The sequence below is a fragment of the Dipodomys merriami genome, unplaced genomic scaffold (genome assembly GCF_024711535.1).
Source record: "Dipodomys merriami isolate MVZ:Mamm:240054 unplaced genomic scaffold, mDipMer1.0.p SCAF_82, whole genome shotgun sequence".
Classification (NCBI taxonomy): Eukaryota; Metazoa; Chordata; class Mammalia; order Rodentia; family Heteromyidae; genus Dipodomys; species Dipodomys merriami.
The window spans coordinates 344096-358871 of record NW_027206424.1 but is presented as its reverse complement, the minus strand read 5'-3'; the positions used below and the strand labels follow the sequence as shown (position 1 = coordinate 358871).

Here is a 14776-nt window from a genome sequence, read left to right as displayed (position 1 = left end):
TCTACAGCGGACCGCATCTTGCACTTGTCTTTATTTTTCAAGTGTAACCTGGAAAGTGACATGGTTTCCACATTGCGAGTATAGAGGCTGCTCTGTCATGGAGGCCACACCAGAGAGGCGGGTTCTGAGCTGTGATTGGTACCTGGCCATGCTATTTGCTCAATATTCCACACCTGGCCTCTTCTTCAATGCTGTTGAAATCTAAAGCTGGTTACCCGTAAGTTTTTCAGAGATGATAGAATTCACTAGTCAATCCTCAAGTCATAGTGCTTTTCTGAGTGTTTTCTTGCTGTTCATTCTGCTTCATGGTCAAGAACTTGAGTAGAGCATGCTGAGAAATTCACCTTGTTGGATTCACCAGAGGTCTGCTAGGTCTGCCTGGAGGCCTGAGGAGGAAGGTTTCATTCGGTCTCCCAACCACTTTCTGTCAGTTGTTTGGCCACTGGAAGTCTGAGATTCCCAAGGGGAACTTTTGTGTGGTAACAGATTGAACTTGGTGTTCAATGAAGGAACACTTGGCTTTCTTGAAAGCCGGCTGAGGTAGTGCAGCTATTTTGGACTTGCCTCCTCTTGGTAGGGGTGGGGTTGCTGTGGTGCAGCAGGAAAGCAGGACGGGTGACCTCGCGCCATCCACCTTCTCATTCCCAGCCACAGCCCGCTCCTCCTAACCCGAGAGCCCACAGCGTCTATCTAGATTTCAGGAGGAGATGCTCTAATACATGAAAGGATGAAGAGATTTGATATAAATGATCAACTGTTCTGCTAAATATTTTTAAGTCCTCTTTTTAGAACGGAGAAATAACATTTTGGTTATATTCCATCTCCTATGCATGAATGTATGCATATATTTAAAAATGAAATTTACTGGGGGAGTATTTTTACTGTTTTGTATTCCGTATTCCAGTAGACCTATAGGTATTTTTTCCTGTCTTTAAATATTTTGTAATCCTTCACATCTATTGATATATCAGAATCACAATGTACTACAATCACTGTAACCCGGTACCTGTATAGCTAGCTCGGTGATGCATTGGGATGAAAATGCCCAGTTTCTTCCTTGTCCCTGAGGAAGGTTGGGCTATGCAGACTCCAGCACCCTACTCCAGCAGAGGGAGAGCAAGGCGCTTGCCCTGCGCTTGTGGACTCTTCCCTGCGCTCAGCCTCCTCCTTCATCTCTTCACTCTTCTGCGGAGCTGCTTTGCCCTTACGTTGGTGTAATGCTTCTGTCTGACCATGGTGTTGGTTTGGCTTCTCAACACCCAGAGGCCCACATCTGTGCTACCTGTCCTTGGTTGGCAGGGCTCAGAAAGCACCGCACTGCCTCCTCCCCCTGACCAGCAGAGCACACCAGGGGCACAGCTTCTGGTCAGGATGTCTGTCTGACTACCAGGAGCTGGACCCCAAGCTAATCTCCTAAACCTGTTTCTTCCGGGAGGTTCTCAACTATCTCACATGACCATATTGCTCCACAGCAGGTGGTTTTCTGTTTCAGGTTGTGTTTTTAACTAAAAAAACAAAAATGAGACACAGACACCAAGTGTCTCTAGAACATGGTCAGCAGTACAGTTTTGAGGTGGGCCTATTCTGGCTGGCCACTTGACACACTGTCCACTGTTCTCATCACCCTTCCTTCCCTTCCTTCCTTCCTTCCTTCCTTCCTTCCTTCCTTCCTTCCTTCCTTCCTTCCTTCCTTCCTTCCTTCTTTCCCTCCCTCTCCCCTTCCTTCCTTCCTTCCTTCCTTCCTTCCTTCCTTCCTTCCTTCCTTCCTTCTTCTGCCCATCCGCCCACCTGTCGGTTGTGGGGCTTGAACTCTGGGCCTAGGCGCCGTCCCTCAGCTATTAAGCTCAAGGCAAGCACTACCACTTGAGCCACAGTGCCACTTCCGGTTTCCCGGTGTTAATTGCAGATGAATCACACAGACTTTCTGGCCTGGGCTGGCTTTGAGCTGCAATCCTCAGATCTCAGCCTCCAGTAGTGTGAGCCACTGGGGCCTGGTTATCCTCATCTTTTCTAAGGGAAGTTCTTTCTTTTTCCTTTTCTTTTTCCCAAGGTTTGTACGTGGCCCTGTGTACCATCACTTACAACAAACCCTGGGGGTCCGGTCAGGACCCTGGGATCCCCGGTCAGATTGCACACAGTAGCTGCCCTTGCTTTCCCTGCCAGCTGGGCAGTTCTGGGTGTGGGAACACAGCTTGAGTTCACAAAATGACGTCGGTGTGTGGGCTGATGCTCAGGATATTTGCTTTCCCCCCTTTCCATAACTGCCCGACACCAGCTTTGATTGGCAGCACCTATTTATCGATTTGTTTTCCATGCTCCTTTCTCTGGTCACTACCAAACCTTCCCAGCTGCTGTTCCCATGCCCTCATTTGTATCTTCCTTCTGCAGTCACAAGGCCGAGGGGCGGGTGGTCCCGGGTCCCAGGCTGTTGAAGCTCGACCGGCTTCCCGGCATTGTCTCTGTCACCCAGCTCTCCTCCAGTCTGTTGGCTCTATGGTGTTAAAAAGTCTGAAACCCAAGGATAGGGCCAAGGAGCAGGCACATTAATTGGCTACATCTGAGACAACACTGGGACCATATCCCGTTCTATTTTCCTTCTGAAAGTGGCAGAGGTCCAAGACTTTCCTTACAGTTCTCCACGGACGTCTTTGTATCTGAAGACAAGCGTTCTCAAATCTTGGCTGTTGAGTCTTTTCACATTCTTAAAACCTAAAGCCCTCTGAGTGTATTTATTTAATAGTACTAAATTTCCATAAACATTTCTCCATGAAGACTGTGTGTGTAAAGTTTCTGCCCGGAGGACATTTTCCTTCTTGAAATTGAGACATTTGGACATCAGGAGTATAGTGAAGTGCCAACCTTAAGGTCTCTGCTCAAGTGGCCCAACTGTGGCTGTATTATAGGGGGGTGCAGAGAGAATTTGCTTTCCCTCCCCCCCTCAAGAAAGGATAATTGTTTCCAAGTTAATTAATATGGTTTATTCTTTACAAGGCAGTGGTGGGGAGAATGGCCTGCCAGTATGAGAGTGTCAGCATTCTAGATGGTACCATCTCAGTGTCTGGTCTTGTCCGATGGGTAGCAGCAGACACCATCAGGTCCCTGTTTTTCCCATGGGACCACTGCTTCCTGTCCAATGACCCTGGCCTCGGGCACCTTCTTAGAGCTGAGGGCAGGCACCTGACGCACAATAGGCTTTGCCATCTCAATGGCAGCCCTAGTGCCTGGTTAAAGGGCAGATTGTGTTCGTGTCCTGCTGATGGATACAGTGGGGTTAGATGAGAGAAACAGGAAGACTGCCACCCCTGTAGCTGCCATCTCTTGCACCCCATTTGCTCTGGGGTACCCCAGCAGCCCTGAGCATATACCTCCCTGCCTGCTTGGTGGCTCCTTGTGTCAGGGATGTACCTGGTGGGGGAGGGGGAGGTAAGGCCTTCCCAGTAGGCAAGGATCTCACTCAAGGCAGACACAGCCCTAAAGCAGGTATGTAGAGAGCTGTTGAGGGAAGTGGAAAGAAGAGACCTCTGGATCATACTCTTCTAGGGCTGCTGCTTGGCTGATTGAGTCTGTCTGTCCGTCCAGAGGGACTTCCAGCCTGCCGACACAGGCAGATTACTTTAGTGGCCAGGAATTTGGCATCCTGGTGACCCCTCTGCCTGAGGCCTTGGCCTGGCTGCTCTTCCAGTGAGTCAGGAGGACCTGTGGAGGGTTTGGGAGGAGGCCGGCTACCCCCTCTCCACACCCTCTTTCCCGGGAGTCGCCACAAGTCCCCTCTGCGGCCCCATCGCTGACACAGCCTGGGCTGTGGTGGATGTCGGCTGGCAGGTGAGGGAGGGCTGGTACTCTGATCTAGATGTGGCCGAAGGGGCAGTGGCCCACAGGGCGTTGGCTCAGCACTCGCGGGGCCCTGTGGGCCTGTGTGCTGAGTGCGCTCCCGAGGCCGGGACAGCCCTCCTGGGAGCACTGTGCACCGTGCCTCTCGGGCTTCCTTCAAGACCTGCCCACGGGGCTCAGGGCAGGCAGAATTTCCAAAGCTCAGTCAGTTTTGAGAAAGTCGACTTTATCCCCTGTGGACCTAGAATATTACTTTCTCATGCCTGCCTTAGGGAGAGAGCAAATCAAACTCCCAAGTGGAGCAGCCCTTCTAGGCAGGAGTCCTGAATCCTTAGTTCCTTTCCTGTGGAAGCCCAAGGGCCAGCAGCCCTCATCCAAGATGTTCCTGGGATGCCCTGCCTGCTGGTGTCCCTGCTTGTCACCCACTTTGGGCATGGCCCAGGCCAGAGAGGACCCTCAGCCAGAGGCAGCACAGGGAGCTTGCAGGTGGTGCGGGGGATGACGGGTGTTTTTGGCTGCACCTCCCCAGGCCTCGGGTGGGGCATGACCTTAGTAGCTAAGTCACCTCTGCGTCTCATTGTATACTCTCGGAAGTTCTTGGAGAAATCCTGCTAAGAAACGTTTCCCTGGCACAGCCTGCAAGTATCTTCTGAAACAAGCACTGGGAAATTTTTAGCTTTTCTGTAGCTGCAGTCTTCCTGAGTATTTCTTTCCACCTTCAAGTAACAATGTATCTAGCTTTCAAGATTGCCATATCTTCCAAGTGTTTTAATGTTTTTAATCCACTCCAAAAGCTGTTGCTGGTTGCTGGGCAGGCTCCGGGCTCTTCCAAATTTCCCATTTACGATTCAGTGGACTGTCACTGTTAACCTGTGAAGCCTTCTGCAAGGCAGAGCTGTCTGTTCCTGTGAATTTAACTGGAGTCTCTCAGATTAAAAGCTTGAACCCATACCATTCTGATCATAACCTGTTTCTGTATTGTCCCCAGACTTCTGTTTCAAAGCAAATAGTATTGTTACAGAATTGCTAAATTTAGACCCCCAAATCCTTTTCCTTCCTTCCTTCCAGAAAGGGTTAAAATTCCTGAACTAGGTAGATAATGTCCTTATGGTTTTGGTATTTGTACATACATAAGCCTGTTCATGTCTGCTTCATGTAGGCATAATAGAACAAGGAGAAGAAATAGAAATAAGGAAGCCCAGGGCAAATGGAGACAAGCACATTGAAGTTATGCAAATATGATATTGTTGTTAAATATTTCATTCCCTTTTGCGCAAGGAGTTTAAGAAGCAGACTGGGAGGTGGCAGTTAAGCTCGCGAGGCATTCCAGAAGACACCTGTATGAGATGGATAGGAGTCTGCTAGTCACGCTGCCTCAGTGGATGGATGTAGCTTGTGTCATTAGGCCCTTGGGACTACTAAAAGACTGTGTCCCTCCTGTCCTTGCACTTAAGAGGCTGGAATGTCGTCTCCACTTTCTCCTTAAAGTGGAAAGTTTGGGTTTTGAGCTGGTGTGGGGTTGCAGGGCAGTGAGTTGCTTTTTGACCATGTTGGCATAGTTATAGAAGCTACCCTCCACCCCAGTATGTAGCCAACCCTTGTATCCATGGACTCAGCAAACCTCTCATCGAAAACATTTGAAGAGCCAGGTGTGGTGGTGCACTCCTGTAATGCCAGCTAAGCAGGGGGCAAAGGACTGTGGTGGGGCATTCTGTAATCCAAGCAGGGCAGAAGACAAAAGAGGAAAGGCCTAAGATCCCTACCCGAGAAAGAAACCAAAGCAAAAGAAGTGCTGTATGTACACACACACACACACACTACACACACACACACACACACACACACAACACACGAAAAAACTGATGTGAAACCTTAGTACAGTGATGGTTTTGTGAGAACAAACCAGCTGTTTACATGGCACTTGTGTTGTATGAGGAACTAATCCAGAAACAAAAGTCTATGTGAGGGGCGGTGTAGGTTATGAGTCCCCTACCCCATGGCCCCACAGATACCTTGGCATGGTGGTTCTCTTGGTTCTAGTTGAAGAGTAGAAGCTGGTTGTCAGTCTCCAAACAGTGATGTCCACAAATACAGGGACATGGTTTTTCTTGGGGTGAGGGGGTATAGGGGGTGTAGGGGATCCTGTGATCCTTCTTTATGACTTCCTATGCCTTCACAGGGGATATCACTGGATTAGGTCCTGAGAGAATGTGCCCCCCCCCCCACACACACACACTCCCTGTTTGGTTTTGACATACGGTTTTGCTGTCTATCCAGTGCTAGCCCTCAAGTCTGTCCACGCCCAGATTAATCTCTGTCAGTCATCCCACCTCAACCTCTTCATTGCTGGGATTACAGGCATGCGTATGCATCATCATGTCTCTCCCTACCTCCCCTCTCTTCCCCCTACAACCCCTTCCTGGCTCTCCTCTCTCCTGCTGCCCCTCCCCCACTCTTATCCTGGATAGAGTGTTATACCACTTGAGCCACAACTTCACTTCCACTTTGGCTTTTTGGTAGTGGTTAATTGGAGATAAGATTCTTACAGACATATCCTACTCCATCTGGCACTGAACTAATATTCTCAGATCTTAGCCCCCTGACTAGCTAGGATTACTCATGTGGGCCACTAGTGCCAGGCTCTGATATTATTTTATTTATTATTGTTATTTTGGCCAGTCCTTGGGCTTGAACCTTAGGGCCTGGGCACTGTACCTGAGCTTCTGTTGCTCAAGGCTAGCACTCTACCACTTGAGCCACAGTACCACTTCTGGTCTTTTCTGTGTATGTAGTACTAGGAATGGAATCCAGGGCTCTAAGCTAAGCCACATAATAAAAGTTGGACTGTACAACTCTTACCATTTTAAATGAGGAAATTATAGCTTCTTAAAAATTGAAGAATAACTGGGACTTTCTTGATGACAGTCTGGGGCTTACAGTCAGGGCCTGGGCGCTGTCCCTGACTTAGGTTCAGGGCTAGCACTCTATCACTTGGGCCACCAGTGCCTGGTACAGGTGATTTTGTTTTTCTTTCTTTCTTTTTTTTTTTTTTTGTATGTTAATCAGGCATTTGAGCCTAAGTCTGGGTGAGAAGCAACCGTTTATATCTGTAATACAGTCCTCCCCTTCTCCCATGGCGTATCCTTCTAAGTGGGCTGTCCCGTTACATAGCCACCCCAGTGGTGAAGTTCCATCTTCAGGGAAAAGCCATAGTCATGACATATTTGCTGGCCAGATGTTTGTCCTTTTCAATCAGCCAGTGTTGACTTGGCTTTCCTTCCCTTCTATGCCTCTGTGTGGATGGGATGCCAGTCAGATGACCTAACCGGTACCATCTATTTGCCCTCATCCGTGTATGGTAAAATAAACGTGAGTGCTATTTAATGCATCCCTCGTTTCATATTGCATTTGCCAGGAAAGTGTGATTTTTATTGAACATTAGGATTGAATTCTTAACTGAGTAATCAATGTCAGTAGTAAGCTAAAATGCTTCTATTAATGGACAACTGCAAACGTTCGTCAGCCTCACAGAAGATTAACAGTTGTCAGCACTTATGAACCATGGACTTTCCACATTGCGCTTTGTCATTTCATATTTCTCCCCGCACTCTTGGCTTGGAGGCATTGGCTGTTTGGCCCCTTGTGCGCTGCGTCACATGTCATTTTCATGGGGATGGCACGGTGGCAGCACCTTCTGGTTTTGCACACTTGGCTTCATGTCAGAATGGATGAAAAGGGTTCGTTTGTTCTGCTGCTTTACTGTTTAATTTGATCTGGTATGGACTCCAGCAAGACAAATAGTATTTTTAATGAAACCATTTAATAACCTCTGGTAGCTTGGAGTCAAAGGCATTGGAAAAATGCAATTAACAGTTGGCTAGTTATAAACAAAATCATGGCTTCAACCTGACTGATTCAATTCCATTTTCTTTCAGAATTTCTTCACCTTAAATTGTTGTGAACCAATGAAGCTATATTCCCTTAAAGAGACGGACAACCCATCGCGTGAACTATAGAGTTTGTGGACACATTTATCTTGGTGAGTTATTGTAAAATATCTCCAGGTAAAACTTGGCGTTTCTCAGATCCCCTTCGGAACAGGATTTCAATTAGTTTGATGACCGTGGAACCCGGGCAGTCTCTGGTTGTTTCACAGGGAGGTCTAATAGCAGGATCCTATTGATTGCCTTTCAATTAATTGCATCTAGTATTTTCATTTATCAAAAGCAAAATACATGTAATGAACTCTGAAGCAATCCAGTTCAGTGGAAAGTGATTCTTGCTGCTGCTGGAGAGATAAGTCAATGGAAATTATACTGCAAGGAAACTCAAGGCAGGATGGAAATAATGTTAGAGCCTCTCGACGTATTAATTAAAAGAAATAAAAATGAATTAGGGAGATGGTCTCATGCCACCTCCATCACTTGTAAAATGGTAGATGGATGTTTTTAGAAAGAAAGCAGCTTGCTGGTGATTCTCGATTTCCAGCCTCTGGATGTCTTTGTATGGCTAACAATTTTTTCCCCCTGGGGGAGTGGATTGAGCGTGCGGTGGGGTGGAGTAGAGCATTGGGTTCTGTCTGTACTTGTTTGGAGATAGGTGGAGAGCATATTGATTTGGTTATTGTTCAGTCTTGTACCCACAGCAAGGTTTGGGGCTCTGGTTTACTTCCAACATGCCTTTAGCTATTTTGCACAGAATGTGGATCTTCTTCAAAAAAAGTTTCGTATCAATTTCTTTGATAAGATTGATTTTTATACTCCTTAAAAAAAATTTCTTCTTGAACTACCAATGTCCTTCAAAAACAAAAAGACAAGTATGAGCTCAGTGTCCTTTCTATCTAACCCAATAGGGACAAGCTTTGTTTAGGAGGAAGGTCAAGGTCACCATTGTAACCTTGGAGCCCCAAGGGATGACCCTGGGGAGAGGTCCAAGCTATACCTGAACGCAACCAAGTGGGCTTCGGATTGGGTGTCTCCCTCCCTTCCTTGGGAAACTGCTCACTGGTGTAGCCATGCAGCTGCCTGGGACCTACATCTTGGTGAAACGGGTAGGTGGGCTAAGGTCACTCCCACACTCTTTCCTGCTTGTGCACAGATGTGCACACACACACACACACACACTCCAACATCTTAAGATTATACTTGATTTAGACACTCGGAACATGGTGTTCATACCCATCCAGTTACCTCTCTCAGAAGAGGCCTTGGTATGGATCTTTGCAGGGGTACATGAGCTGCCAGAGGAAACTTCTTTGAGAGGAACATTAAGTTGTGGCCATTGCTCTTGGCTTTCGGCCTTTCAAGCCGAGGCTTTTCTCTCTTCTGGTTCTTAGCCATATAGTGTCTGTGTACTCGAATCTGTGTAGAGTTCTCAAGCTGTCTCCGTCACTGTGTAGTTAGAACGGTACAGTGTTAGTCTCTGTTGAATGCTGGACTAAATGAGGTTTCCACAGGGGGCCAGCTCTGTGACCTGGTCGTGTCTACTGCCTTCTGAAGTCTTCCATTTGTAAGACCTAGGTCCCACCTGCCTCTGGAAAGCGAACATTTCAGGGCACTTGATGTTTCCCACCCTCATGGGAGTGGAAAGCCTTTCCTTTGCAGATGAGATGCGGTCTAAGGGTGAAATGGATGTTTTTAACGGCATTCTCATTTGACCCACCTAATAATGAGACCACTCAAAGACTCAATTTAGTGTTGATCTCCATCTCCAAGTAACACTTAACATTCTACATATGCATTCAAGTGTCAGAAGGAAATCTCGGCACACTTCCTGTGAACATTGCTTCCTGGGCACCATGTGTATCCCGACATTGTCCTTTTACGGTGCTTCCTAGTGTCTGCGCTTTTGGTACTCTGTTGAGTCAGAGTTTTGTATAACACTTCAGAGATGAAGTGACTGCAGCACTGGAGTTGGCCATCACTGTGGCATGGGCAGTGCTGTGATGATGACTTGTGAAGTCCGCAGTACGCATTGGCTGCTAACCAGCTCCAGCGCTAACCTTTCCCCACTGCTCTCTTAAACTTTGCTCTTAAACTTCTCATGTCCAGTGCTGTGTTCATCACTTACTTTTATCATTGCTGTGCCCTGATACCTAATACCTAATAAATAGAACTCAAGGGAGGCTGAGCTTATTTTAGCACCTGCTTCTAGAAATTTCTATCCTTAGTCTTTGGCTCTGTGGATCCTGGCCTCTGGTGGAGCAGAATACCATAGCTGGAAGCATGTGGCAGAGGCCACTCATCTTGTGACTACCGGAAGCAGAGAGAAGCCTAGGACAAAAATAAGCGCCCCCCTCAACCCTCTGTAGCAAACCCCTTACAGATGTGTTCTACTTCTCAGACTCACTCCCCAAAATCACACCAGCAGGCCACCAACACGTGAGGACACTTCTGCCCATAATGAGGCTGTCTGCAGCAGCCACTCCCAAAAGCCTGGCCTGCTGTCCATAAATCAGAGCAACTTAGACACATTGATTATGGCCAGAGTAAGAAGTACATGTTCCTTTCAACCAGGAAGTTCACCTGTTGGCATCTCTGGTCTAGACTGACCTTTGTTGGAGCCTCTCACTTGCTAGTCAAGTGCCGGAACACTTGAGCCATGCCCCAATCCTTTTTATTTTTCTTTGCTTTTAGATAGAGTCTCAGAATCACTTTTCCTGGATTGGGCATCTGCCACAGTGCTCCTTTGCCTCAGGGTAGCTGGGATTACAGTTGTACACCACTATTCCAGGCCCTTGATACATCTTTCTTTTCTTTTCTTTTTTTAATGTGGGTAGGAAAGGAAATTGAAAAGCCTACAATTCCATCATAGCTATGGCCGCCAAGTGGCACTAAAGTCATTTATATGGCATTTTTTGTCACAGTATTTTTAAGCATATCCTAATGTAAATAGTATGTTCATATTATAACAGACTTGATAGCTTGATTTGTGGGCCTTGTAAAAAGTTATACAAAATCAGTACCCATTTCAGTTTTCTCCTAAGAAATTATCATTAATAAAATTATCATTAATAAAATTATCATTAATAAAAATGATAATTACAAGCTGGGTGTCTGGCTCACTCCTGTAATCCTAGCTACCCAGGAGGCTGAGATCTGAGGATGGAAGGTCAAAGTAAGCCAGGGCAGGAAAGTCCATGAGACTCTTTATCTCCAATTAACCACCAGAAAACTGGAAGTGGCACTATATGAGTCAAGGTGGTGGAGCGCTCTTTCTTGAGCTGAAGAGCTCAAGGATATCACCCAGGCCCCGAGTTCAAGCCCCACAACCAACAAAAGAAAATAAATGATATGCAGACTATAGATGAGTTGCATTTTGTTGGGCTCCCCCAGCTCCCGTCTCCTCGGCTCCTCCTCGGTGTTGTGATCCTGTACCAGTTTTAGGCAAGAGGTACAACTAGTGATGTTGTAAACCACAAACCAGAGGAAGATGTGCAGGGCTTTTCATCTTGGAGACTAAATGAGGGTAGCTAGGAGGCTGGGATGGGCTCCGTGAGCTCCCAGAGGCTCTGGACAATTCTCTGCAGAGAGGAGGGGATCCTTAGCCAGAACACTTGGTTTTTGTTCTGTGTTTTCAGAATCGAAGCATGTAGGAGCCACTCTCGGCCTCCCCTGGGTAAATGCCAGGTGTTGGTGTGGTCTTCGTGTCTTCAAAATCTGAGTCTGGCTCTCAGGATGAGAGTAATCATCCCGTCTTGTTTTTAGAGCCAGGACTGGGCAGAGTCAAGTCGAGCCCCAGGCTTCTCTTGGTGGGTTTGGTTTCCTGCTATATTAATGGTGTTCTCGACTTCCACCCACCAGGGCTGCTGGTTCTAATCCAAGCTGGGTGGAACAGAACAAAACAGAAGGTCTTGGTTTCACTGTCCCTCATGTAACAGAATCCTCCAACCCACATTAGCTTCCCTGCCAGGATGGAGCTCCAGCTGCTCCTGCTGCAGAGCTTCTGGGGAAGGCTACAGTTAAGCTTAAGCAGGCTAGGGCAACCCTTTCTCCGGGTGGCTGACCCCCAGTCTCATCATGGGAGCGCACAGTTTAGGCACAGTGCTGGAAGGTGTAGGTGCATGGCCTTCCTCCCTTTGTGAGAGTCCTCATGACCAGGTCAAGAACCCCATTTTATCTGTGAAGAGCCCGACACTGCCTATATCAGCATGGAGCGCCTTCCTGCACACCTGAGGTCACCCTGAACTCCGCCTTCCCACACCCCCTGTTGGTGGGAACCTTTATAGACCCACACAGGTATTACTGGCTTTGTCCATGTCATGGAAATCACTTTGTTATTGATGATGACTTCTTGCGGTATTTGCTATTCATGGAAGCTCATTCCTCGGTTTATAATGGCACTAAGCTCCTGCCAAATCTAGTTAGGGTTACCACATGGTCTGTGATGATAAGGGATAGCCTTGGATTGTTTGTTGTCCACGCAGAGGTGGCTATGTGTGGTTTTGTGCAGGGAAGACTTTTGTCTGCCCCTCCCTGAGCAAACTTGAGAGAGGACTTGGGTCTGGCCCAAGGCCCCCACAGTTGACTGAGTATACCACCCCCATTCTGTGGGGAAACTGGGTACCAATGTCAGTGATCAGCTTCTCTCCTTTACCCGGCCCTGTCCCTTACCCCAGGCTTGGAGCTTGGTCCTTCTGCTAAGAGAGGAGAAGAATGGGAAGAAATTGGTGTGACCGAAAAGGCCTGACTATTGGAGGAAATGGCATTTTGGGTTTAGTATCAAGTTGGGGGTGGAGCTACAGGTGTAGCTGTGGAAATGAAGAGGTGGGGAAATGGGGCTTTGATGTGTCTAATCAGCTGGTACTGTCTGCAACCAGGGGTATTCTTGCATTGCCATCTCTGCTTTATGGCTCCTGGAGTGCACAAGGTATGGAGCGTCTTCTATTTGTCCGTGGCTGGGTTTGGTGGTTTCAGTGGGTTTTTCGGGAGGAACACACCACCCACCTCCTCAGTTGAGAGAGCTGAACTTGAAGCAGCTCCCCTAGACACAGATGCTAAGGAAAGCCTACCCATGGCCCGAGCCCCTGCTAGGACCTGCCTTTGAGCAGCCCACGGCCTGGTGGGGGGCAGGATTTTTATTTTATTTTACTTTTGTACCATTGCCTAGTCTTGATTTTCACCTTTGTTTAAGAAGCGGAGAGTTAAATGCATTTTTATTTATTTATTTTTGTAGCGTAGCTCTCTAAGAAGTAGCAGAGAATTCTATGTTCCTCTGGGAGCTGGTTCCCAGGTCTAGGGCAGGAAGCATTGTTGCCCATGGCTTTCTCCTACTGGAATCCATCTAGCACCAATGGGATGCATTTGCTTTTCTTACTGATTGATTCTCTTATTTCTGGCAAGCAGGGCAACTCCCACCTGGTTCTAGACTGTTACAAGTAACGTCTTCGTGGTTAACTGAATGCTTTTGCCATTCATTCTTTCTACATACCAATTAAGATAATTCCCCTAGACTTGTACCTGTTAGGACTAAATAGCAGGTTTTAAAAGAAAATACTGCGGAGTTCACTGGTTTTTGTGTGTGGGCACCTGGGTAGTTCATGAGACTGTGCTCCCTGAGTACAGAGGTGAAAACCAGACTTGTTTCTGCATTTATCCTGAGAAGCAGCCAGGACAGTGAGTGACATTTATGCATATTTCATAATGTGGCTTCTTTAGGCACACAAAGCAAACAAATCAATTTCTCAGCAGTATACTGTTTAAAAGAAACAGCAACAACCTGTGGGATAAGTTGCAGAAGCTGTTAAAATTAATTATATGTGCAAAAAAGATAGAACATAAGGGAAAAATGATGTTAATGTGCAAGGGTAAGAAAACAACCCGCAGATGAATAGCAGTTCAGAGCATCTGATTACAGGCTTTCATTTCCATTTCTCCGTCAGTGTGAACTCACCCACAGCAATGCCTCTGCACAGTGTCTTCCCCTTCCTACTCTGTCTCCATCTTTGTTCCAGGCTGATAGTTCCATATCCAGTGAGCCTCCAGTCCCATCCACTTCAGAGACCGCCTCGGTTGCTCAGAACAATATTGTAGTGCTGTGTTTTAGTATCGATTGGTGGCCAGCAAGATTGGGTGGCCGAGGCATCTGCTTCCTGTGCCTTGCAACCACACCATTTCTGTGGTTAGATGGAATCTGTTGTCTTGAGCAGTGTCATCTCCACCTTTGGAAGATGGAACTGAGTCACCGGGCAGACAGTCTAGGACATGGGTAAAGGTGGATCTGCTTAGACAAGGCCTTTCAGATCCTTGGCCCTTCCCAGGAGGAAACCTGGGACCTCTGGAAAATAAGCTTGGGAGGGAGGAACAGGTGGTGTTGGCAGCTCCTGGGCTGACCTTCCTGGGCATCATGCTTCTTTACCTGTGCGCCCTACCTGTCTTCCTCACACAGTTGTGCCCTTACTCTCTGAGCGGAGGGTGGTTGGTTGTCTGGAGTGAGCCTCAAGCCACTGCTGGCCTAGCAACTGAGGACTTCTGTCTTTGAGGACTGGGTCTCTTTCTGTGCCTTTTGACTCCTAGCAGGTGAAATTTTTTAAAAAGCAAGCTGGGTGCCAGTGGCTCACACCTGTATCCTAGCTTCTCAGGAGGCTGATATCTGAGGGTCGCGGTTCAAAGTCAGCGTGGGCAGGAAAGTTCATGAGACTCTTATCTACAATTAATCACCAGAAAACTGGAAGTGGCGCCGTGGCTCAAGTGGTAGAGAGCTCTTCTTTGAGTTGAAGAGCTGCTGAGGGACAGGGACAGTGCCCCGGGCCTAGAGTTCAAGCCCCATGATTGACCAAAAAGAAAAAAGAAGTAAAAATATAGGAAATGAACTTAAGTTAAAAGTTAAAGTTTTGACTACAAACATAACCTTCCAGAGTGGTTTCTGCAAGCTCTCTGATGCAGAATGATACATTTCATTTATTATTCTCCCTGAACTTCTGAGTCTAACCTGCATAGTATAGATG

General features: G+C 47.3%; 1 protein-coding gene across 7 annotated transcripts in view; it reads left to right on the top strand.

Annotated features, from left to right (window-relative positions):
• Window positions 1-14776, top strand: part of LOC138819815 (C-terminal-binding protein 2) — a 125000-nt gene that overhangs the window by 36769 nt on the left and 73455 nt on the right. For 6 of the 7 annotated variants that reach the window (XM_070011365.1, XM_070011369.1, XM_070011363.1 and 3 more), the window contains exon 2: window positions 7767-7870. The gene's annotated coding sequence lies outside the window, so the exon portion shown is untranslated. Of the gene's footprint in view, window positions 1-7178; window positions 7201-7766; window positions 7871-14776 lie in introns of those variants that run through there. The other variant, XM_070011368.1, reaches the window with a different exon arrangement.